The 25592-nt window shown below is 49.7% G+C and overlaps 1 protein-coding gene across 1 annotated transcript in view; it reads right to left on the bottom strand.

Moving 5' to 3' along the window:
• The window catches only part of PITPNC1 (phosphatidylinositol transfer protein cytoplasmic 1), a gene marked incomplete at both ends in the record, with an annotated part of 311327 nt that overhangs the window by 27269 nt on the left and 258466 nt on the right, over positions 1-25592 (bottom strand). The window lies entirely within an intron of this gene.

Below are 25592 nucleotides of genomic sequence, written 5' to 3' on the forward strand. Positions count from 1 at the left end.
GCATCCCCTTGGGACCCATTTCTGCATGCAGGCCTTTCATGATGCCAGGCAGAGCCCTACTCCTCCTGCCTCTTCCCAATCCCTCCAGCCTCCATTCTGCTCTGCTGCCAGAGTTGCCTCCCAGCGAAAACCCAACCATATCAAATCACTCCCTTCCCAGAATCCATCCACTGCACCATGAGTGTAGAATAAAGTTAAAACACCTGTGCCAGATGTGGTGGCACGTGTCTGTAATCCCAGTACTCGGGAGGCTGAGACAGGACGATTGCTGGTTCAAGGCCAGTCTCAGCACCCTAGCAAAACTCTCAGCACCCTAGCAAGACTCTGTTACAAAAGAAAAAATTAAAAGGGGTCAGGATGTAGCTCAGAGGTAGAATGCTCCTAAGTTCAATGCCCAGTACAAAAAGAAAGAATAAAAATCAGAAACCATAAATTGTGCACACTTGTAATCCCAGTGCTTGGGAGGCTGAGACAGGAGGATCGCACAGGTTCAAAGCCAGCCTCAGCTACTTAGTGAGGCTCTTGGCAACTTAGTGAGACCCTGTTTCCAAATAAAATGTAAAATAGGTCTGGGAGTATAGCCCAGAGGTAGAAAGCCTCTGGGTTCTACCCTGAGTACCACACACACACACACACACACACACACAAAAGAAACCAGCAGTTGGCCATGATGTAAAAGACTAGTTTCATTACTCGAAGACCACCATGAAGCGAGGAAGCCCAAGGCATCCATGTGGTGAGATCCCCACCACATCTTCTTAGATGCCCCTGCTATCCCAGCTGAGTCACTTAAGAAAAAGTCATCACAGATATTTCAGCCCAAGCATGTGCTTTAAAGAGCAGAAGATCTACCCTGCTGAGCCCAGCCACAATGGCAGAATTATGAGAAATGATGTGTTATTGCTGTTTTAAATCAACAAGTTCCAGGGTGGATTATTCCTCAGCAAGAGGAAACAAGACAGATGCATGAAGCGGATCATCACACTTGAAGAGAATGAACGCTGCTTTGTCCTTTCACGAAACATACCAAAAGTTCCCACTAGCCGGGCGTGGTGGCGCACGCTTGTAATCCCGGCGCTTGGGAGGCTGAGACAGGAGGATCGCGCAGGTTCGAAGTCAGCCTCAGCTACTTAGTGAGGCTCTCAGCAACCTAGTGAGACCCTCTTTCCAAATAAAAAATATAAAAAAATAGGTCTGAGAGTACAGCCCGGAGGTAGAAAGCCTCTGGGTTCCAACCCCAGTACCACAAAAAACAAACAAACAAACAAACAAACAAACAAACAAAAACGTTTCCACCACTGGACAGAGGCCCGAACGCTCTAAATAAAATTTATAGCGCTGAGTAGATCCTGCAGGTTAAAATAGCAGCCAGAGTTAAACAATGAAAACTGGCTTTTTTCCTTATTTGCCTTATGACTTTCCCACAGGAAAGCAAATGATAGGTGTTGTTATTATTTTTATTATTGTACTAGGGATTGGATCCAGGGACTCAATCTCTCAGGTAGAAACCAGGCTCTACCTCTGAGCTACATCACCAGACTAATTTTAAAATTTTAAACAGGGTCTCACGAAGTCTTTGACGCTGGCCTTGAACCTGCCATTCTCCTGTCTCAGCCTCAAGTACTAGGCTTACAGAAATGCCTCACGGTTGGGCGAGGTGGCGCACGCTTGTAATCCCAGCATCCCGGAGGCTGAGACCGGAGGATCGCGGTTCGCGGACAGCCTCAGCTACTTAGTGAGGCCCTCTGCAACTCAGTGAGACCCGGTTTCAAAAATAAAGAATAAAAAATAGGGCAGGGGGTGTAGCTCGGAGGTCGAATGCCCCTGGGTTCCATCCCCAGACTTGCAAAAAAATAAAAAAATAAAAAGGAACGCCTCACCACCTTGGCTTGATGGGTGTTAGTAACTGCACATGGGCAGCCATCTTGCCACTTAGAAAGCATGGCTTCCACCCAGTGGTCAGGCAGAAGACAGATGGGCAGACCCTCTCAAATCCGAGTGCAAGTTGTCCTATGTTGGGTCAACAGCAAGCAGGTGGCCAAAGCTCCCAGCAACTCAGAGTTGCAGGGGACGAAGAATCCGGGGAACAGAGCAAGGTGGGCAGGGGGCAGAGGTGGGCAAACAAAACTGGACCAGGGCCCTGGGCAGAGCGGCCTTCCTGCCCTCAGATCCTGTGCCACGAGCCTGAGCCTGAGGCCTGCAAATGTGGCACCTGGATCCCTGATTCAAGGACGGCCCTTGGCTTGTTTCTTCAGCCTACCACCCCTTCTGAGTCTGCAGTGTATCTATTTCAGAATCTGAGGCCCATACTTCCCAAGAATGAAACAAGACTCTGGGACATGGGAGCCTGGTGGATAAAAGCAGTTGAGAATTGCAGGACGTCACAGTGAACTGCAGTCAAGAATAAACTTGGAGAAATATTACTCGCACAGCAAAAATGACTGAGCTGCATAAATCAACGTGTGGCTCTTGACTGCCCCATAAAATTATAAAATGACATCAGGCTATGTGGAATACAGTTTCAAGAAGAGGGTAGGTGGCGATGAGAAGTATAGTGTATTTTCAAGAGCCAGAGTAGAATTTTGAGCCTGGAAGTGTCTATCTGGTTTCGCAGCCTCACTTTTATAGATAAGGACACCGAGGCCGGAGAGAAATGGAATATTCCGCCCCCATTCCCAGGCACTCGGTGACAGGCAGCCTCCCCTAAGTCTACCCAATGTTCTTTCCACAACATTTACTTTTAATATTAAACAGCAAAAGGGTGTTTTTGTTAGAGCGAGATGGCAAAGAAGCAATTAACAATTGGGCTTCTTATGGCTGCAGTGTGTCGATTGTTTTTGCAAGACTCGTGACATGTCTACCGCTGCTGATTTCAGCCAAGAAGCCTCAAACATGGCCTGTGATTAGAGACTCACTTTCAAAGAGCTAGAGGGAGTGCGGGGCAAGGGCTTACCACAGGCACCTTTAATCAACACTCCTGATCACCAATGAGCATCCAGCTGAATGAGTGGAGAGAGGAATGGCCGCAAGGGGAGGGGGAGTCGCACCCCAGCTCTGCTCTGAGACAGCCTGGTCTGCAGACCCTCCTCCCCCTCGCCTCCTGCTCCCCACCACGCCCCTCTCTCAGGATCAATTCTTTTCACTCTCGTTTTCTCACTTGGGTTCTCCTTACTCTCTCTTTTTTCTTCCTTCCTTTCTCCCTTCCTTCCTTCCTTCCTTCCTCCCTCCCTCCCCCTTCCTTCCTTCCTTCCTTCCTTCCTTCCTTCCTTCCTTCCTTTCTTCCTTTCTTCCTTTCTTTCTTTCTTTCTTTCTTTCTTTCTTTCTTTCTTTCTTTCTTTCTTCTTTCTTTCTTGGGATGAAACCCAGAGGCACTCTATCTCTGGGTTACACCCCAGCTCTATTTTATTTTCTGTTTGGAAACAGGGTCTTGCTAGGTTGATGAGAGTTTCACTACTTGTTTGAGGCTCCTCCAGCCTGAGACCCTCCTGTCTCAGCCTCCCAAGTACTGGGATTGCGAATGTGCACAACTACACCTCAGCAATTTCTTGAGACCCTGTTTGGAAATGAAAAGTGCTGGGGTGTAGCTTGGTGGTAGTAGGGTGCCCTGGGTTCAATCCCTGGTATCACACACACACACACACACACACACACACACACACACACACACACACAATAAATAAATAAAAGAGAGAGGGAGAGGGAGAAGGAAAGAGAGAGAGAGAGAGAGAGAGAGAGAGAGAGAGAGAGAGAGAGACTGACTTAAGGACAGAAGCTCACAGGGTGGAGGGAGGCAGCAGCTGCATACCAAGCAACCCCTGGAGCCACCATCTGAAGCTGGAAGAGGAAAGGAGGCTCATGTTGTGCCCTGAGCCTCAGCTTGACCTTGGCTTTCTGGCCTCTGGAACCACGAGAGAAACCTTGGAGAGGAGGTGTAGACAGAGCGAGGCCGGAGCCCGGGGCTCGGAGCAAGCTGGCTCGGGTGGGTCGGACACCCAGGTGCTCGGCACCTTGCCGGGGGATCTGAATGCACAGCCAAGGTCCACCCACTGCTCTCGGGCACAGACATTACCCTCTAGATGAGGAACCCAAAGTGCAGAAACGACGAGGGACTCATCCCCAGTCCTCCCAGACCCGTGCTCCGACCCACCGCCGGCCGCAGATTTGTATCCCCTGCCCCGACTCTATGATGAGGCGAGAGGGAGGTGGCCCTCTGCAAGCCACCTCTTATAAGAGACGCCAGTGAGCTCCTCCATTCCGTCCGGGAGGACACGCGGCAAGAAGTTCCCACCAGAACCAGGAACCAGTTCTCGCCAGACACCGAGTCTGCCGGGGCCTGAGTGTGGGATTTCTCAGCTTCTGGAACTATGAGAAATAAATGTTCCTTGTTTATAGGCCCCCAGCCTATGGTATTCTGTTACGGCTGTCCAAATGGACGAAGACAGGATGTTCTCATCTGAAATTCTGGCCCAATCTGTCAGAGAGCTTCAGTACCCACCCCGTGGAATGGCACTGATGTAACTCCCAGGAGGAAACTCCCAGGAGGGGCGGTTGCCAGGGCTGGATCGGGCAATGGAGGCGGAGTCCCCAGCCCAGCCTGGCGCACAAGGCGAGGACCACAGGAACCTTCCCAGAGTGATGTGCACGTGGGACAAAACGCCTTAGGAAGGCCGTACTGCAGCTCCCTCGAATCTCCCTAAGGTCTCTGGAGAAAGGCACCGGGCATCCCAGGTGCTGGAGCGTTACTCGGGGCTCACGGTTATTCCCGAGGTCAGATGTACAGGAAGATGCCGATCAGCTGAAATACAAATACAACCACCCAACGTCACGCAGGTTCCCTAGTGTGAAGGAAAGGCCACGGCCTATCAGCATCATGGCGAAGGACTGCCAAGGGAAGGGTCTTGTTAGTGGGATTCATGGCTAGGTCCTGGGCCATGGAAGTGTGACAGTGCCCAGAACCAATTCATCTCCCTCTTTCTCTTTAGTTTCAGAGGCAGGAACACCTTGTTCCAAGCTGACAAATGCAGAGAGCGAGGCTAACGGTGGACGGTCCCCTGGAGGAAGAGCTATCGCCAGGGTCCTCAGGAACCACCCAAGCATGGCGTATCCCTGGCACGGTGGACCACCTGGCAGCTGCCTCCCAGTGCAGGATGGCTTAGTCTCAAAGTCAGAGGGGCTTTGAGTATCTTAAAGGTGGCCTACATGTTTTATAAGCATCAAATGCCGAAGCCGGGCGTGGTGGCACATGCTATAATCCCAGCATTCGGGAGGCTGAGACAGGAGGATTGTTGTTTGCAGCCAGTCGCGGCTACTCTGTGGGGCTCTTTGCAACTCAGTGAGACCCTGTTTCAAAATAAAGAATAAAGAACAGGTCTGGGGATGTAGCTTGGAGGTAGAATGCCCCTGGCTTTACAGTACCAAAAAACGAACAAACAAACAAAACACACACACACACACACACACACACACACACACACACACACACAAAACAGAGTCAAGTGCCAAGGCTAGGAAAGTGCTCTTCTTCCCTTCCAGGGACTGTCCACCTGGGGACTGGGGGAGCACTCTCCCTAAAGGGGAACTTGGCTTGTTAATTTCCTAACACTGCTGTAACTAAGGGCCCCAGACCAGGGGCTTGGACAGCAGAGTTCCCGTTTCATGGTTCTGGAGATAGAGGTCAAGGCACTAACAGCTTTGGTTTCCTCTGACCTAGCTTCCCACGGCTGGCTGGTAATCTGTGGCCTTCCTTGGCTTCAAGAAGCGTCACTCTGGAGTGGCCACATGGCCTTCTTCCTGTGTGTCTTCTCTGGTCCTTTCTGTGCTTGTCTGCCTGTGTCCAGATTCCTCCTTTTTATAGGGACACCTGTGATCTGGGATTAGGGCCCACCCTAATGGCCTCCCCTTAGCTGCAAAGACCCTATCTCAGCCACAAGGTCCCACTTTTCGCGCTGAAGTACCGGGGGTAGGATTTTGACATGTCTTTTTGGATGGACACAATTAAACCCAAGACGTGGGCTGGAGAGGTTTTCACAAGGTGGATCTTCCAGATCCCTGGCGTCTCCTCCATCGCTCACTCATTGGGTCATCGAGCTCCCTGAACGCCACAGGAGTTGGCGCTAGGCCCACTGGTTGGTGACCTGGAGATCCCTGCGAACTAGGATCTTGTGCGGCGGGGCCTGGACAGCTCCGTTAGCCCAGCGGCGGTGGCAGGCTGGGGCTGTGTGGGGCTGTGAGCTCTTCTGGCTAGGGGCCCATCAACTCATCCACTGTGGGGTCACTGGCTCTGGATGCTGCTGTACACCCTGGCCTTGGCAGATGGCAAATAGGACCCTTGTAGTTACAGCCCATCTGAATAGTGAGGGGCTGAGCCAATGGCAAGGCCGCTTCCTGGGCCCAGGTGGACGAGGCTGGCTGCCCTATTTATTTATTTATTTGTAGTACTAGGGATGGAACCCAAGGGCATTCTACCTCTAAGCCACACCCCCAGCCCTATTTTTTATTCTTCATTTTGAAACAGGGTCTCACTGAGTTGCAAAGGGCTTCACTAAGTAGCTGAGGCTGCCCCTTCCCTTTAGCACATCCTTTTTTGGTACTGGAGATCAAAACCTAGGGACATTATAGCTCCGAGCTATACCTCTAACCCTTTTTATTTTGAAACAGGGCCTTGTTAAACTACTGAGGCTGGCCTCGAACCTGCAATCCTTCTGTCTTAACCTCCCAAGTATGGGGAATACAGTTGTGCGCCAAGACACTTGGTTCGGCACGCCTTTAGGAAGCTCTCTCCCTCCACGGGGTGGGACGCACCTGTGGGCCTCACCACAGCACACCCGACCGAGGCAGACAAAGGCCGTGCTGAGTGCAGTCGGAAGGAGCAAAGAGAAGCCCACGGGAGGTGTCACTGCAGCTGGGGCTGAGCTCACAGGCAGTATTATCAGCTGATGTTCAGAGAGATATAGAGTCTCCACCATTAATTACACTTTCACTTTGAGCCACAGAGGACAATAACCAACAGTGGCTGGCCCCGTTAATTGAAATGAGAAGTTTTGGATAAATGTTAAGTGAAAAAGGGCTAAGGAGGATCCCCCGGCAGGAACTGCTCCGCTACGTAACTATCAGGCTCAGCTCTGACACAGGGAGGGGTTAACAGGGCACAGGTCTCTGTCCTCGGATCCCCCACTGCATTCTGGAACTGCTCTTGAAGACCAAGGTGTCTCAGGGAACATCCTCCTCTCCCTCTGTGTTAGTCAGCTTTTTGTCACTGTGAGCAAAATATCTGACAAGAACAATACAGATGAGCAAAAGTTTATTTGGCTCAGGGCCTCCGGGTTCAGTCCGTGGGTGGCCAGCTCCAAGGCGGATGTGCCGACCTGGGGGCTGGGGGGAGGGAGGCTGCTTGGTGCCTGATGCTGGGGGGGAGGGGCCAGGGGCAGCCCCAGTCCTCGAGGCCCCGCCCCAGTGACCCACCTCCCCTAGCCACGCCCACCTCTGACCTTGCAGCACTGGGGACCTGGCTTTCAACGCATGAGCTTTTTGGCAGACACTGCAAATCTAAACCGTAATACCTTCAAGGAATGACCATTTCAACCAGATCAAATTTCCCCCCAAATCCAGTGTAAGATTTCTTGAACCTGAATCCTAAGAGGGATAAGAATTAAAAACAAAAAGGTTTTAAATAAGCTAATTCCAGCTGGGCATGATGGCATGTGTCTGTAATCCCATTACTTGGGAGGCTGAGACAAGATGACTTCAGTTTCCAAGGCCAGCCTCAGCAATTTAGTGAGAGCCTCTTTCAAAATAAAAAGGGACTGGGAATAAAGCTTGGGGATAGAATACTCTCAGGTTCAATTCCCAGGGCAAAGAAAATGGAACAAAACAAACAAGATGAAGCCTAGTGGTAGAAAGTTAGGTCATTGGGGGCATGCCCATGAGGGGGATATTTGGACACTGGCTGTTTCTCTCTTTGAGGCAAGCAGGTGTCTTCTACCATGTGCTCCTGCCTTGATACCCGATGCCACCACAGGCCCCAAGCAGCAGGGCCCAGCAACCACAGACTAAGACGTCTGAAACTGTGAGCCAAAAATAAACCTTTCCCCCTTGTAAGTTGTTTACCTCCGGTATTTTGTCACAGTAACGGAAAGCTGACTAACACACACCCACCCTCCCAGGAAGTCAATGTGTTCACCCACTCAGAAGCTCTCTGAGTCACTAATCGCATTGTTCAAAAGTTTTTGTAGAGCTCGGTCTGGGAGGGACTGAAAGTTCGGGCGCTCTGATCAATTCGTTATTCTGGTCACCAGCCCCAGCCTGAAGCTCACTTGGGGCTCCACCCTCAGCCACCTCATTAGTATAAACTCAGGTGTGATGGAAGGGGCTCCTTTTTTTTTTTTTTTTTTTTGGTGGTACTGGGGGTGAACCCAGAGGCTTTCGGCTTTCTACCTCCAGGCTATACTCCCAGACCTATTTTATACTTTATTTGGTCTCACTAAGTTGCTGAGAGCCTCACTAAGTAGCTGAGGCTGGCTTCGAACCTGCGTGATCCTCCTGTCTCAGCCTCCCAAGCGCGGGGATTACAAGCGTGCGCCACCACGCCTGGTGGAAGGGGCTCCTTTTGAATAGCAAAGTCACTCCTGCCTCAGGAAATTCCAAGGGCTTTAGAAATAGTTCTGTCCTAGGAACCTGGACAAAGACCAAATATATTTCTCACTAAACCACAACAACTAAATGAAAGAGAGTGTCTAGAGAGGTCGACACAGGCTCAGGCCAGAGCAGACCTTTAATAAACATTAGTTTGTGTGGTTATTTTTCCTCTTTTCCAGCCTGAGTTTCTCCTGACCTCTCTTGGGGTTCCTCTCCCCAGCCCCTGTGAGACATCAACAGTGGCCAGTCCCAGGGCAAAAACCTATGGACTATTATATTCTTTAAAATGTCTCATTTCAAGCCGGGCGTGGTGGGGCACGCTTGTCATCCCAGCATTCGGGAGGCTGAGACTGGAAGATCGTGGTTCGCGGACAGCCTCAGCTACTTAGTGAGGCCCTCTGCAACTCAGTGAGACCCTGTTTCAAAATAAAGAATAAAAAATAGGGCAGGGGCTGTAGCTCGGAGGTCGAATGCCCCTGGGTTCCACCCCATGACCCGAAAAAAAAAAAAGTCGCATTTCACCACGCCGGGTGGCGTGCACCTGTAATCCCAGTACTAGAGAGGGAGACTGAGACAGGAGGATCGTAGGTTTTGAGGCCAGCCTCAGTAACTTAGTGAGGTCCTCTACGACTTAGTGAGAGCCTATTTCCAAATAAAAAGAATAAAATAGGGCTGGAAGTATAGCTCAGAGGTAGAATGCCTCTGGGTTCCATTCCCAGTACAGCCAAAAAAAAAAAAAAATTATTATTATTTTTTTCATTTTCATACCCCCTCTTTTTGGAGTAGAGTGTTTCTGGCCCTAAATTATAACTGAGAAGGGCACACAACACACATTGAAATACTGTCCTGCCAAGCACCGTTTGCTCTGCTTTTTTAACGTATCAGATGTACCTTAGGAGTCAAACTCCTTTCATAGAGTCACTTTGCCCGAGGCGGCTCAAATCGCTGTGTCTGCGGTCCCTTCCGGTGCCCAGAGAAAGGGCTTTAAAAATAGCACTTTAGGTATTAACTGCTAACTAAGCAAGAATCGGCTCTTCTGGCCAGGATTTACATTTAAGGTTTTTTTTCCCTCCCCTTCTTGATATGTCTCCATTGACCTTTTAAGTAAAGTGTTAGGTCAGTTCACGCTCAGCACTGAAAGCTCCTGAGCAGCTTCCCGCCTTTGTTTTTAACAACTTTATTGAGCGACAGATCACACCCCACACAATTCACCCATTCGGGGCGTGCAGCTGTAGTCACAGATCTGTGCGACTGTCACGATAATCTAAGTTAAAACATTTTCATCACCCTGAAAAGAAGCCCGGGCACTCCTGTGGCCTCCCTGTTCTCTTGCCAGCCCTCAGCCGTCGGCAATCCACTTTCTGTCTCTGTAGATTTCCCTGTGCTGCACGTTTCATATGGATGGAAGCACTTCAGATGTGGCCTTAGGGGATTAGCTGCTGCTTCTTTTTTCCCTTTGCACCGGGCATGGAACCCAGAGGCATTCTACCTCCAAACTGAGGCTGTCCTTGAACCTGTGATCCTCCAGACTCAGCCACCATGTCAGGTTTAGGGCTTAGGCTCCACCTCTTAAAGGACCCGCTACCTCCCAATAGTGCCAACCGAGGACTAAACCTCTAACACATGGGCCTTTGGGCCACATCCCAGAAATAAACTCAGTGGGGCCCACACCAGGGAAACCTCCTTCCCCCTCCAGGAACCTCGGCATCTCTTCTATTTGGCTATCCCTCTGTTGTGTCCTTTAAACTAAACCAGTAAACATAAGTAAAGTATAAAGTGTTTTCCTGCATTCTATGAACCTTTCCAGTTTTGAGCCTGAGAAATAACTTGTGGGCGGCCTGACATATCACTGGCCAGTGAGCGGTGGAGGCGCTGGTGGGTCTGAGGTATTTAACTTGTGGGAGCTGATGCTCCTTCCAGGTAGAAATGTCAAAATGCAGTTGGACTGTTGGCTACCCACTGGTACCGAAGAACTGGAGAAATGGAGAACTGGTTGGTGTCAGAGGAATACCTCAGATTTCTTCTTAGGACAAACTTATTACATGGCGCGCGCGCGCGCGCGCGCGCGCGCGTGTGTGTGTGTGTGTGTGTGTGTGTGTGTGTGTAGGGGGTATACCGGGATTGAACCCAGGGGTACTCTACCACTGAGCTTCATTCCCAGCACTACTGATTGATTGATTGATTGTGGTACGAGGGATAAAATCCAGAGGCCCTCTACCTCTGGGCTATACCCCAGACCTATTTTATTTTTATATGGAAACAGGGTCTCAGTAGTTGCTGAGAGCCTCCCTAAGTTGCTGAGGCTGGCTTCCAACCTGAGATTCTCCTGTCTCAGCCTCCCAAGTACTAGAATTACAAGTGTGCACCACCATACCTGAATCCTTTTTATTTTGAAACAGGTTCCTAGCTGGGTGCAGTTGTGAATGCCCATAATCCCAGAAGCTGACACAGGAGGATTGTGGGTTCAAGGATAGCCTCAGTTGTTATTTTCTGTTACTGCCAAAAAGAACCAGCTAGCATTATATAATTGAGACTGTTTCTATATTTTAAAAAAATGATGGGACTGGGGATATAATTTGGAGGTAGAATACCCCTGGGGTCAAGTCCCAGCAACACACACACACACACCCAAAACAAACTCACAAACAAACACAGGGTGCTGCTAAGGTGCTGAGGCTGGATCCTCCTGTCCCAGCTTCCTGAGTCCTGGGGTGATGGTGTGAGCACCACACTGGGATAACTGGTGTCCTGTTACCTTTGCTTTGTGTGATGCCCCTGGGCCCAGCATCAGTCTTACTCAGTCTTCTAGGATGGTGGTGTGCAGGGAAGGCCTGCATGTTCCTGGGTCTGCAGACACTCCTTTCGTGCAGACGCCTCCCAGTGTCTACAGAGAATGGCCTTAGAAGACTTCAGGGCTAGGCAGGAAGTTAGGAGCCGGGACTCTGGGAGCTCCCCGCCCTCACCCGCACGCAGTCTAGGAAGAGGTGGAAGGCTAGGGTGGTGAGAGGCCCAGGGAGAACCTGGCCCCCGTGATTAGCAGCTGCTTGAACAATGTCGGGTCATAGCTCCTCTTTGTTCCCGGCTTTGGGCCCTGTTCTCATTTCCAGGGTAACAAGAGGCTGCTCCAGAACTTCCTGTTACATAACACTAGCCGGTTTCTTCTGGCAGTAACAGATACCAAGATCACCTCTAACTGAAGTGAGTGAGGCCGTTTGAGGGCAATCTCAGAGAACCACCTTAAGAGAGGCCACGGTGACATACCGGGGACACCAGTCCTTCCAGAGCCAGCGAACCATGCTCTTCCATTAATGGGGAGGTGGCTTGGTTTGCAGCCTCTGAACTGGGACTGCCCTTGGACACTGTCCCCACCCACTCTGATTTTTTTTTTATTTTTTGGTGGTACTGGGGATGGAAACCAAGGGCCTTCTACTTTCGGGCTACACTCCCAGATCTATTTTGTATTTTTTTATTTGGAAACAGGATCTCTTAAACCAGCTGAGGCTGGCTTCAAACCTGCGCGATCCTCCTGTTTCAGCCTCCCAAACATAGGGATTACAAGCTTGCGCCACCACACCCGGCTCCCACTCTGATTTTAACATTGCTCCTTGGACACAGGCTACAAAGAAGCTTCGGGGCCCGGTGAGGTGGCACATGCCTGCAATCCCAGTATTTGGGAGGCTGAGACAGAAGGATCACAAGTTCAAGGCCCGCCTCAGCAACTTAGTGAGACCTTATTCAAATAAAAAGTAAAATAGGGTTAGGGGTGTAGCACACAGGTAGAATGCCCCTGGGTTCAATCCTTAGTACCAAAAAAAAAAAAAAAAAATCTTATGCTCATGAAACAAAAGCAAAGCTGATGACAGACAGACTCACAAATACTCCTGATGACTTACAACCCAGCAACCGTGATCCATATGGGATTAACTGTCCCTAATCTAGCTTGCTCCTAATGTAGTATTTTGGGGATACTTGGACCTCTAACCTGTCAAACAGAAGCTGTTTGGAGATGTTCAGTAAGCCAGTGGGTCTATAATATGAAGAAAATAAAGAATTTCTATTTTTACAACTAGAGTCGATTGCACACTTATTTTAGCTTTAGAACTCATTTGGCTTTTCTGAGAGTCATGCTGCTCGGGACCCTGGCGTACGAGGCAGGTGAGGTGAGGGGCGGCTTCCTCGGGCTGCGTCGACCTGCGCTTTGGACGCAATCTAGCTCGTCCCCTTCTTGCCCATGAGTGCCGCTGCGGGCGCTAGGTTTCCAGGGGCATTCTACCTCCAAGCTACACCCCAGTCCTTTTTACCTTTTTTTGTTTGTTTTGAAACAGGGTCTTGCTAGGTTGCTAAGAGTGTCACTAAGTTGCTGAGGCTGCTCTCAAATCTTCCATCTTGTCTCAGCCTCCCAAATACTGGAATTATAGACGTGTCCTCACGGCCTGTATGAATAACAGTTGCTCATACCTCCGCTTTACCCGGAGGACCCAGTCACATTTGGGGAAAACATAGTCTTTGGGGTCAGATATGTTGGGGTTGGAATTCAGACTTCTTCCCGTAACTGCCAGCAAACCACTTAGATTTTTGGAGCCTCGGTTTATTTATTTATTTATTTATTTATTTATTTATTTATTTATTTATTGTGTTACTGGGGATTGAACTCAGAGGCATTTTACCTTTGAGCTACACCCCCAGCCTGGTTTTTTATTTATTTGGAAATAGGGTCTCACTAGGTTGATGAGTCTCACTACTTGCTGAGGCCGTCCTCGAACCTGTGATCCTCCTGTCTCAGCCTCCCAAGTACTGGGATTACAAGTGTGTACCCCCACGTCCAGGCTTCTTACTTAGAAACTGGAGACAATATTGCTTTTTAGGTTGCCAGAATTAAAAGATACAACTGAATAAAATGACTTTACATCAGCATACATTCTTCACAAACATTTGTTTGTTCCTGACTCTCTGGAGCTGGGCTTAGCAAGTCTGTGAGAAGTTCGTTGAAAACTCTAAGGCTCAGGTTAATGAGCCAGTAATTGTCTGCCTTTCTTTTTTTTTTCTCTGGGCCCCTGAACAAGAAAAGATGAAGACAAGCACCTTAATAGCATCTATTCTTTCCTGGATATTTTTGGAGCTGAAGCTGAACTGTTGTACTGGGAGTCTGAATAAACAGTAGGAGTGCAGGAGACAGTCGCTGGGTCAGGTCCTGTTACTCAGGGAGGAAAAATATCATTTCCAACACCACAGAGTCCTAGTCGTAGCCTGGAAGAAATACATTTAGATGGGGGTCAGGCTGACTGTGGTTTGCAAACCTTGCCATCAAGCCATCTAATCTCATTTCTCCATCCGCATGTGTGTGTGTGTGTGTGTGTGTGTGTGTGTGTGTGTGTGTTGCTGGGGATTGAACCCAAGGGCGTTCTACCTTTACACCACCAGCTCTTTTTATTTTTGGTTTTGAAACAGGCTCTCACTAGGTTGCTAAGAGTTTCACTAAGTTTCCAAGGCTGGCCAGGAACCTGTGATCCTCCTATCTCAGCCTCCCAAGTCCGGGGATTACAGGTGTGCAACACCATGCCCAGCTAATCCATCCATTCTCCTGAAGGGAAGAAAGGATTGGAGATATTGAATGGATAACAATGAGGTACAAAGGCTGTGGCCACCTGGGACCCTCCCAGAGGCCGGGCCCCTCATCACACTAGGCGAGTCCTCCAGACATGGAGCATAGGTGGAAACTCCATTCATAGGTCCCAGAAGTTAATCGTCAGCATAGATCTCTCTACAAGGAGTCCAATTGTTTTTCTGTCCCATGGATGTTTTGCTTGGATGAATTCTTCCCCCTCTGGTCTATTTCTTTCGGGACACGAGGCCACTTTGCTTCTTAGCTACTTGGGCTGTGGGGTGCTGGAGACTGAGCCCAGAGCCTTGTGCATGCTAAGCACACGCTCTACCACTGAGCTACGCCCCTGCCCTGCCAAGGGCTGTTTGTGTTGATTCTGTGACCCAATGTCACAGTCAGCAATTTCATTCCTGGCAAGGACCTAGAGTCTCTGTTTTTTGGTTGGCATTTAGCAATTCATTTGCTTTGATTCTGTTTGACTTATTTGGTCTGGTTTTTCACTACCAAATCCAGTTGGTAAGATTTGCAACTGCTATTCTGGGCACTGAGTTTGGGGGTGGGGGTGATCTCTTTAATGCAAATGATGACAGCAGCTTAAATTATTTTGTTTTTCCTTTGAAAGATTAAAAAACAAATTCTGTAGGAATGGAGATGGACATTATCATTCCCCTAGTACTCTCAATACAAAAGGGCTTTGCACAGAACACTGCCGTAGCTTCATGTGAGGAAGCCAAAACAGGAGCAGTGGTTTTAAAAACCAGCATGTGGCCGGGCGTGGTGGCGCACGCTTGTAATCCCCGCGCTTGGGAGGCGGAGACAGGAGGATCGCGCAGGTTCGAAGCCAGCCGCGCTGGCTTAGGAGACCCTGTTTCCAAAATGAAAATGTAAAAATAGGTCTGGGAGTGTAGCCCCGAGGTAGAAGGGCTTCCAGGAACCCCAGTACCACCAAAAAAAATATAAATAAATAAATAAATAAAAATAAAAATAAAAACCAGCATGTGAGCTGGGCCTGGGGTGTGGTGGCACACGTGTAGAGTCCTTTGGAGGCTGAGACAAGTTGGAGGGCAGTAAGCCATAACGTAGCAAGACCTTATTTCAAAACAAACAATAAAAAGGGCTGGGGATCTGGGGTTGTAGCTTAGAGGTAGAATGCCTCTGGGTTCAATCCCTAGACACACACACACACACACACACACACACACACACACACACACACACACACCAGCACTAGGAAAGACTTCACCAAGACTTGGTACCCCAGCTTCCTTTGATTTGAAAAAACAAAAGAGGTCTGAAAGGGAAAATCTACTTGTTTCTCCTTGGGACGCGAGCTGCCTGTTACTCATCTAAAACGGATGCAAGGGGGGTAGATGAAGACTGGACTACCATTTTTTTTAGTTTCCAAATCATTCTACTCATTAACAAACTGTCATTGCTGTTAGGGAGGGTGAAGGTAATTTGTTCACAAAAGAGAGAAGCAGAAGAGAGAAAAATACTCAGGTGGCTTTTGGGGTGAGCACTCTAAACATTCTGGCACCCAGGGGCCTGTCCTCACCTCCCTGTGTGAGCCAGTCTCCCCGGAGAGGTCACAAATGGCGCCCTTTGCATTGTGGCTCCAGACTCCTTTGACAGCTCTCTGTCCCTTGCAGAACAAAGTTCAAATTGCTGGGCTTGGCTTTCCAGATTTTCACCTTCTGCCTTAGTCAGTTACCTCCTGCCTTTCCAATCTGTGCTGGGATTCCCCAGCCCTGCCGCCATTACCATTTGTTATATTTCCTTCCTTCCTTCCTCTTCTTTTCTCCTCTCTCTCTGTCTCTGTCTGTCTGTCTGTCTGTCTGTCTGTCTGTCTGTCTCCTCCTCCTTCCCTCTCTTTCTCTGGTACCAGAGCTTGAACCCAGGAGCATTTGAACTCTAACTTACGGTCCTATTTTCTTTTGAAGCCAGGTCTCACTATAATTGCAGAGGGCCTCACTGAGTTGCCCAGTCTGGCCTCGAATCTGTAATCCTCCCGTCTCCGAGGTACTGGGATTCCAGGTGTGCGCCACCGCGCCTGTCTCCAGCCAGAGCTTCTCAAAGATGCGCCCCGTTTTACTCTTCATTTTATTTCTTCGTCCCTTCCCTCCCAGGGCCTTGCACGGAGTCCTCACAAAGAACCTGTTCTGGAGGGCCAGAGAAATGGCTGCGCTTACCTCCAGCCTCCTGGTCAGCCTGGCTAGGTCCCTGCTCACACACACAGGCAGCTCCGCAAAAATCTAAACTGGGTGTGGTGGCACATGCCTGTCATCCCAGTACTTGGGAGGCTGAGACAAGAAGATCACAGTTTGGAGGCCAAGTTGGGCAACTTGGCAAGACCCTATTTCAAAATTATTAACATTGATGATGATGATGACGACAGGGCTGGAGCTGGAGCTCGGAGGTAGAATACCCGAGTTCAATCCCCAGGACACACGCACACACAAAAATCTCCCAGCCTCCTGTTGGGTCTGGGGCAAATTGCATTTCAATGTTCTGTGGACCCTGGATAGATGCACAGGCCGCCATCCAACCTGTAAAAGGGGCACAGGGAGAGGAGAAAGAAAAAGAAACCCAGCACCCTGAGAGATGGCGCGGTCTCCCCGCACACGCGGGGGTGGATTAGTAATGATGCTGCAGGTACCACACTGCTTCTGAGGCCCTTAAGAAACGATGTCTACACTGTCGCTCCAGCTTCCAAGGAAGTGGGTGGGAGAACCGTGTCGAAACTGTGCTGCTTTCGCCATGGTTATCCTGATGTGTGCTGGCTCATGTCCAGAGGTAGCTTGCAAGCACCTGCCTCTTGAGTTCTAATTTTTGTGTGTACATGGTACTGGAGATCAATCCAGAGCATTCTACCTCTGAGCCATACCCCTAAGCCCTGTCTTATTTTTCATTTGAAAACAGGGTCTCACTATAAGTTGCTGAGGCTGTGATTTCTAATTTTTGGGGGTGGTGGTGCTAGGTATCGAACCCAGATGCAACCTATGTCCTACTATATCCCTAGTCCGTTTATTTATTTATCTAGTGCGGGTCTGGGGATGGAACCCAGGGGCATTATACCTCCGAGCTACACCCCCTGCCCTATTTTTTTATTCTTTATTTTGAAACAGGGTCTCACTGAGTTGCGGAGGGCCTCACTAAGTAGCTGAGGCTGTCTGCGAGCCTCGGTCCTCCTGTCTCAGCCTCCCGAATGCTGGGATTACAAGTGTGCGCCACTACGCCCAGCTTTGTTTTGAAACAAGGTCTAGCTAAGTTGCTGAAGGTCTTGCTTTGTTGCTGAGGCTGGCCTCACACCTCTGATCCTCCTGTCTCAGTCTCCCAAGTATTGAGATTACCGGCATGCCCCATCAAGCTCGCCTTCGCTCCCTCCCTTTCTTCCTTTCCTTTTCTCCCTTCTTTTCTAGCTTTCTTTATTTAACGCTGGGGATTAAATCCAGGGACATTTTACCTCTGAGCTACAACCTAGCACTTTTATTTTTTCCTGTGAATACAGGGTCACCATGAGTTACCGAGGGGCTCACCAAGTCCCCCAGGCTGGCTTTGAACCTAGGATCCTCTTGCCTCAGGCTCTGGAGTGCTGGGATAAAGGCGTTCACCACTACGCCCAGCTCCCTCTAGATTTGCCCTAACACTAGCACCACCTGGACCCTGCGAGTAGAGTGGGGGGGGGGCCCTGCCAAGCAGCAGCTGCTGGGGACCCTTCCCGATGCCTCCCCTCTGCAGGCTTCCCATCCTGGCCCTCGCCGGGGACCACTCTGGCCTTGGAGACTTCTCTCCTCCCCACCCCAAGGGCGCAGTGGGCCTGCTCATCCAAGAGGAACCCGTAGGACCCATCACAACACAGCTGCATTTTTCTAACAGAGGGACAGATGGACTGAGGGGGAAATCAGGTAACAACACAACAAAGTAAACTTCACCTCACGTCCCCTTTGCGTGAGGCCCTGCGAAAGATCTGGCCATTTGGAGATAATTGAAAAAATCTACTCCACCCCCACCCCTTTCACTGCCAAGACGCAGGCCAAAATGAAGATATTTTTAATCTGAGGGAGCTGGATGCTCTGGAGGAAGCACCTTTGTGCTGAAGAGACAGCTAAGGACAACAGGATCTGCTCGTTGGGCTTCTCTGTCCCCTTCCTGGGGGCCCGCAGTATTTAGCAAGCGGCACTTAATCTCTGGCCCTTGGCAGCTATTGTTAAAATTAGATGCTTCTCTCCTTCTTCTGTTCTCTCTCCCTTAAGAGAGATTTCAACAGACACTTAACGTTGCGACCAATGATTTGGCTACCAAGGATTTTTTAGACCAGGAAGACCATAATCCAGGACCTGGAGCTGAGAGGTTTTTGTTTTTTTGAACCCAGGAACCTCACTCTGAGCTGCACCCCCAGTCCCTTTTATTATTATCATTTTTTTATTTGAAACAGGGTCTCTCTAAGTTCTAAGAGCCTCACTACATTGCTGAGGCAGTCCTCAAGCCTCGGTATTGGGAACTGAACTCAAGAGATATTCTACCTCTGAGCTACATTCTCGCAACTTTTTACATTTTATTTTGAAGCAAGGTCTTCCTAAATTGCTTGAAGTCTCGCAAAGTTGCCGAGACTGTCCTTGAACCTGCAATGCTCCTGTTTCAATCTCCCAAATAGTGGGATTATAGGTGTGCGCCACCACGCCCGGCTGGGGCTGAGTTTTAAGAGGTACCTTAGTTCTTCAGGCTAAGCAGAAAGTTCTAAATCAAGTTGTGTCTAAAAATCTCCTCTGCACTGTTAGACATTCAGTGATCCCATTTCTAGGACGGTCACATTCTACTCTTTCTTGTTATTATCTGTGTCCAAGTATTATAAATTTCCCCATTAAAATGACTATGCTCTATTTATCACTAGTAAGATGAAGACTCATTTACATCCAGGGGGAAAGAAATTTCCTTGAACTGTAACAATTAGATCTCCTTGGAAAGGCTACTGCCTTTTGAGAGTAAGCCCTTTAAGGGTGACGCGACCTGGCTTTGGGTTCTCAGTGTCCAGCACAGAGCGTGGCACACAGTAAGCACTTCACAAGTGCTCCCTAAAGAAATTCATTAAACAAAGCCGGGCATAGTGGCGCATGTGTGTAATCCCAGTCCTTGGGAGGCTGAGACAGGAGGGTCACAGGTTCGAAGCCAGCCTCAGCAATTTAGTGAGAGGTCGGCAACCTAGTGTGACCCTTTTTCAAAATAAAAAACAAAATAGGGCTGAGGATATAGCTCAGAGAGAGGTAGAAAGTCCCTGGGTTCAAACTCTAGTACCAAAAAAAAAAAACAAAAAAAACTTCATCAAATGAATCTTGCTACTGATAGGTTTTACTAAGTTGCTTTGGATTGGTCCATATCAGATTCTAAATCTCTGTACAGTTGACATCTGGGGTGGGTAACTGTACTGTGGGGTTTGTCCTGGGCCTTATAAGACATTTGGTGACATCCCTGACCTTTACCCACTAGCTGCCACAGCCCTGGTTGTAACAAACAAAAACATCTCCAGATGAGATGTCCTAGGAGGACAGAATTATTCCCAGTGGAGAACAACTGATCCCCATAGGCTTTTGCTTTGCATTTACACAAATCAGTGAAGATAAAACAAACAAACAAAAAAACCCCCAAACAATAACAACAAAAACATCCTGACCTGGTAGCTCACATCTGTAATCCTAGTAGTTAGAAGGCTGAGACAGGTAGATCACAGATTCCAGGCCAGCCTCAGCAACCCAGAGAAACCCTCTGCAAATTAGTGAGACCCTGTTTCAAAATGAAAAATAAAAAGGGCTGGGGGAGCTGGGTGTGGTGGTGCACACTTGTAATCCCAGCATTCGGGAGGCTGAGACTGGAAGATCATGGTTCAAGGCCAGCCTCAGCTACTTAGTGAGGTCCTCTGCAATTTAGTGAAACCCTACTTCAAAATAAAGAATAAAAATTAGGGCTAAGGGTGTAGTTCAGAGGTAGAAATGCCCCTGGGTTTCATCCCCAGATCCACAAAAAAAAAAAAAAAAAAAAAAAAAAAGGGCTAGGGATATAGCTGGGATATGCCCCCAGGCTCAATCCCCCCAACAAAAGAAAATAAAAACAAACAAAGCACATACACACAAAACCCTCTATGTGTAAACTTTCTCCGTGGGGAGCTGTATTCATTTTTCTCCCCTGCCCTCCTTTGTCCTGTAGGAATGTCTGAAAATTTGGAAGCTGTGCATTCCTCCGTAAGCCCAGCTGCGTTTCTGGGGAAGAGCTCTGGGGTCAACACCTAGGAGGCAATAGAGACGCCATTTCCTCGGGTCATGCTCCATCTTATCATGAAAGCCAAACTCAGGAAGCACCTCAGAGGCTCAGAGAGCCAGGAGTACCGGCCCTGACCTCCAGCCTCAGCCACCTGCTGCTGAGGGGGCTCCCGCCAAGCTAGGCTCCTGGAGCTTGTCCAGGGTGGACGTCCTGCGGGCTGCAGGGGCTGGGGGTGGATTTGTGCTCACACCCCCAAACTGCCAGCTCAGCTTTCGGGAGCAGTGTCTTTGCCTGCGCCCTCTGCCTGTGCTGTGACTTATGGTGCGGAGTCCCTGGCTCCTCCGCTGGGATCTTCACCTTGAAATCTTGGCTGAGCATCAGAGAGCCAGGGTGGAAATCTTGGCAGAAGCGAGAAGTCACATATCAACTGTGTAACAAGTACAACCTGCTCAGTGTTCGGCTTCACCCTCTCTGCTGCTTTTGGGGGTGCCGACCAACATTGTCGGTGTGACTCTGCTGAGAACCTTCTGACTTTCCCGGGTGCAGGGCAGAGACTGTGTTGACTAATAGAGGTGCTCCCTGTTGGAGAAATCATACTGATTTTTTTTTTTTTTTATACATTATAGCATTGTTCCACAGGATCCTTCAATGGATATGAGAGTTAAACTTGCAGCTAAAAGGCTCTAGGGAGCTGAAGCTCAGTCGTTGATTTGGACACAAAACAGTAGCAACAGCAAGAAAAAAAAAATTGGGAATAAGGAGAGTGCCAGACTGGGCTATCAGCTGATCCCGAGTCCCCAAAGTGTCCTTCTGAATCCCTGGTTGGCGGTGGCATGCGGGCTGTCAGGTGGAGGGCAGCCGGTGGAAAATTCCCAGCTCTGGTCAATTTAATGAGAGAGGCATCTTGGCTGTGTGGCTCAGGGGTTTCCGGGGGAAAAGGGGAAAAGGAAGGGCTTTAATCCCCTGCTCTGGCCCAGCCGTGTGACAGTAGCTGGGTGGAGAGTAGCAGCGTCCCAGATAAACCAGGTCTGGATTCATCAGCATCAAAACAAAGCCTCAGAACAGACTCTGCCCACCAGTGCTCCGCTCTCCACAGAAAGCGTGTTGCTATTTATGAGTCTGACATAGCCAACTTACGAGGATGAATCGGAAGGAGCAGCCCGTAAGGCAGTAAGCCTCCGATTAAACAGAAAGGGGCGCTGATTCACAACTGCCGGCTTAATGGCGACAAATTCGTTTTCTTTGATAGCGCTCGCTCTGAAATCATCGCTGCTGAAGCAAGAACAAAAGCCCCTGGCCTTCATTCACTCATCCACAACTGTTGAGCGAGCGTTTGCTAGGCGGCGCGGCAGCTGCTGAGGTTTGCGCGCGGAGGAGGCGCAGCTCTGCCTTCCAGGGTCTCGGGCCGTGGCTGGGGGCGGCATGAGGCAGAAGCCAGTGGGCTGGGGAAAGCTCGCCGAAGGAAGTCATGATTGAAGCAAGTTCCTTCCTTCCCTTCCCTCCCTCCCTTCCTTTCTCCTTCCTTTTTTTTTTTTGTACTATGGATTGAAGTCTCTGAGCTACACCCACAACCCTTTAAAAATTTTTAATTTTGAAACAGGATTTTGCTAAGTTGCTAAGTCGCTAAGGCTGGCCGCAAACCGGTGATCCTCCTGTCTCAGCCTCCCAAGTACTGGGATTGTATGCATGCGCCACACATTGCCTGGCCTGAGCTGAACTCAAAAAGAAGCTCGGTGAGGAGTTTTAAGCAGTGATAAGGTCAGATTTCGTATGAGAAAGAAAATCTTGTGGCGGGGAGGAAGGTGTTAATTATTTATAGCGTGCCTGGTAGAAACATATTGGAAATGGCTTGCCCTCTGAGCTGGCTGCCTCTCTTAACTCTCAGTCCCCGGCACATTCGCGGTAGACACAACAAGCAAAACAGCCAGGAAAACTCGCCCCTCACTGCTGGTGAGTTCCGCTGCAGTCTGGGATTCTGGGCATCAAGCAATGGTAGGGCTGGGGTCACAAGGCAGTTGTCTAGGAACCGCATCTTTAGATGACTGCAGGCTCTGGATTTTGCCTGTGGCCCTTTGTGGTGTGATCACCGGGTCTGTGGAGGAAGCATTCTCCCAGGTCGTAGGTCAGCAGATGTTCTGGAAGGAGCGCTCTGCAGAGCGAGCGGGGCTTAGTGCTGGGAGGCCTGTTTCTTCCACATGCATTAGGTCACCCTAAGAGCCCGGGCCGGGCGGAGGTGGCTCTGCGTGTCAGAGATGGACCCAGGGTCCCATTCATCCGCAACGACCGCTTCCTCTTGAGCAGGGGGCCCAGCCTTGGCGCTATTGACATTTGGGACCAGATGACTATTGTAAAGGGCTGTCCTGTGCTATTTGACGGGATGCGTAGCAGCATCCCAGCCTCTGCCTGTCAGATGCCAGTAGCACTCCTCCAACCAGAAATGTTGTGGGGCTAGTGTCCTTGTGGGGCAAAAATGGCTGGTGGGGACTGCTGTGAGGGACTGTCTTCTACTTGATCTCGTCTTTCTGTCTTCCTGGGACAATCTCTTTTTCTTGAAATTTGCCTTTCTTGACACATACTACTTGATTTCCTCTTTATTCTCAGGCCAGTTTTTTCTAGGTTCCTGGTGCCTCCTCATCCTCTTCCCGGTCTCATTTAAGGTCTCGTATTTCAGGAAATGGTACCCGATCTACCTGTTGCCCATGCCAGCATCCTTTGGGTCATTCCCATTCCTCCCTCTCTCCCACTTCCACATTCAGCCATTGGCTAATTCCTGTTGATTCTATCTTCCAAATATGTCTTAAGGTTGGGCATGGTGGTGAATGTCTACAACCCTAGTACTTAGGAGGTTGAGACAGGAGGGTTGCAGGTTCAAGACCAACCTCAGCAACATAGTGAGACTCTCGGCAACCAGGTGAGACCCTGTTTCCAAACAAAACATATAAAGGGCCAGGGGTATAGCTTAGAGGCAGAATGTCTCTTGGCTCAGATTTGTTGTTGGCCTCCAGTTCAAGCCACCTGAGTAACTTCCTCCTCCTCCTCCTCCTCCTCCTCCTCCTCCTCCTCCTCCTCCTCCTCCTCCTCCTTCTTCTTCACGGGTCTGGGGATGGAACCTAGGGGCATTCTACCTCCGAGCTATACCCCTGCCCCTATTTTTGATACTTTATTCTGAAACAGAGTCTAAGTTTAAGAGGGCCTCACTAAGTAGCTGAGGCTGTCCACGAACCGCGATCCTCCTGTCTTAGCCTCCCGAATGCTGGGATTACAAGCGTACGCCACCACGCCCGGCTAACTTCATTGTTTGTGGCGAGTGACTATTCGCCTCTCATTTCCTTGGTCAGACTGCATCCAGGAAAGACTACTTCCTGATACAGGGAGAAAGGTAAGCAGGCGTCCGTCAGACCCTAAGAGGCTTGACGACAGAGCCCCCGAGTGTCCCTGCAGTGGGTCAGGGGCATGAGGCACAGGAAGTGAGCCTGGCGCCTGCTGACCTCAACCGAGCTCTGCCGACTCCTTCAGGAATGCTCCCCTAGTTGTCCCAAGCCTTTCTACTGCACCAGGAAGGGGCTTCCCGAGGACTGGGCAGGACCACAGCACGGCACTCTGGGAGGAAGAGCTGAAATTAGTTCAGTTTTCTGGCAATATCACCTTCCTGGACGGACCGGCGCTGCCAAGGGGACAGGATGTGCCATAGGACAGCGGCCCCCTCAACAAGGAGCCACGGAGGTGCTGGGGCAGTGGCTTCCCCTAGTGCTTGGCACAGTACTTAAGGGTACCAGTGGACTCGGGATGGAACCGTGGAGGATGTTGGTTGAGAATGTTGGGTAGAAGAGGGGACGCAACAGAGGCAGGTCCAGGTCCTGTGGTAACTAGCGTGAGCTCAGCTTCAGGAGAAGATGAAAAAGTGGGTTGATTTGGAAAATAAGAAAAAGCGCCAAGATGACGGGCGCTCGGCTGCTTGGGGTCATCCCTCAGCTTGGGATCATTCAGCGGAAGCAGAAGCGGGCAAATTAGAGAGAGGAACGCAAGTAACTCCCAGCTTTGCGGACTCCAGTCCTCTTGCCTGGTGCCCGGAGCCCGGAGCCCGGCCTGCCACGCTGGCCTTTCCTACCTTGGGTGGGCGCGCAGGGCACAGCACACACGGCCCAGCGCACACATGCCCTTTCTCCGAGCCTGCAGCGGGTGCCTTTCCTGCACCTTTACCCTCAGGTGCCTCCTCCCGTGGGCCAGGCTGAGGGTGAGTCTTCTGCTTTGTTTTGGTCCTGGGGATGGAACCCAGGGGCAATCTACCTCTCAGCTACATCCCCAGCCCTTTTTATTTTCTACTGTGAAGCAAGGTCTCGCAAAGTTGCTGATGCTGGTCTTGAACCTTTGATCCTCCCGTCTCAGCCTCCTAAGTACTGGGGCTATAGGCAGATACCACCATGCCCAGCTACCATCAGCACTTTTTTTTTTTGGTGGTACTGGGGTTCCTGGAAGCCCTTCTACCTCCGGGCTCCACTCCCAGACACCTATTTTGTATTTTTATTTGGAAACAGGCTCTCTTAAGCCAGCGCACGCGCCTGGCTTCGAACCTGCGTGATCCTCCTGTCTCTGCCTCCCAAGCGCGGGGATTACAAGCGTGCGCCACCATGCCCGGCCTACCATCAGCACTTTTTATTTTAATTTAATTTAAGTTTTTGTGGTACTGGGGATTGCCTCCGAGCTACACTCCCAGTCCTATTTTTTATGTTTTATTATTATATTTTATTTTTTGATCTTGGAGATGGGACCCAGGGGCATTCTACCTCTAAGCCATCCCCCAGCCCTATTTTATTCTTATTTGGAAACAGGGTCTCATTAGGTTGATGAGAGTCTCACTACTTGCTGAGGCTATCCTCGAACCTTTGATCCTCCTGTCTCAGCTTCCCAAGTACTGGGATTAAAAGCATGTGCCACCATACCTGGCTCGCTCTTTCTTTCTTTCTTTCTTTCTTTCTTTCTTTCTTTCTTTCTTTCTTTCTTTCTTCTTCTTCTTTTTTTTTGGTGGTACTGGGGTTCCTGGAAGCCCTTCTACCTCCGGGCTACACTCCCAGACCTATTTTATACTTTTTTATATTTGGAAACA

The sequence above is a fragment of the Muscardinus avellanarius genome, assembly GCF_963383645.1.
Source record: "Muscardinus avellanarius genome assembly, chromosome: 16".
Taxonomy (NCBI): domain Eukaryota; kingdom Metazoa; phylum Chordata; class Mammalia; order Rodentia; family Gliridae; genus Muscardinus; species Muscardinus avellanarius.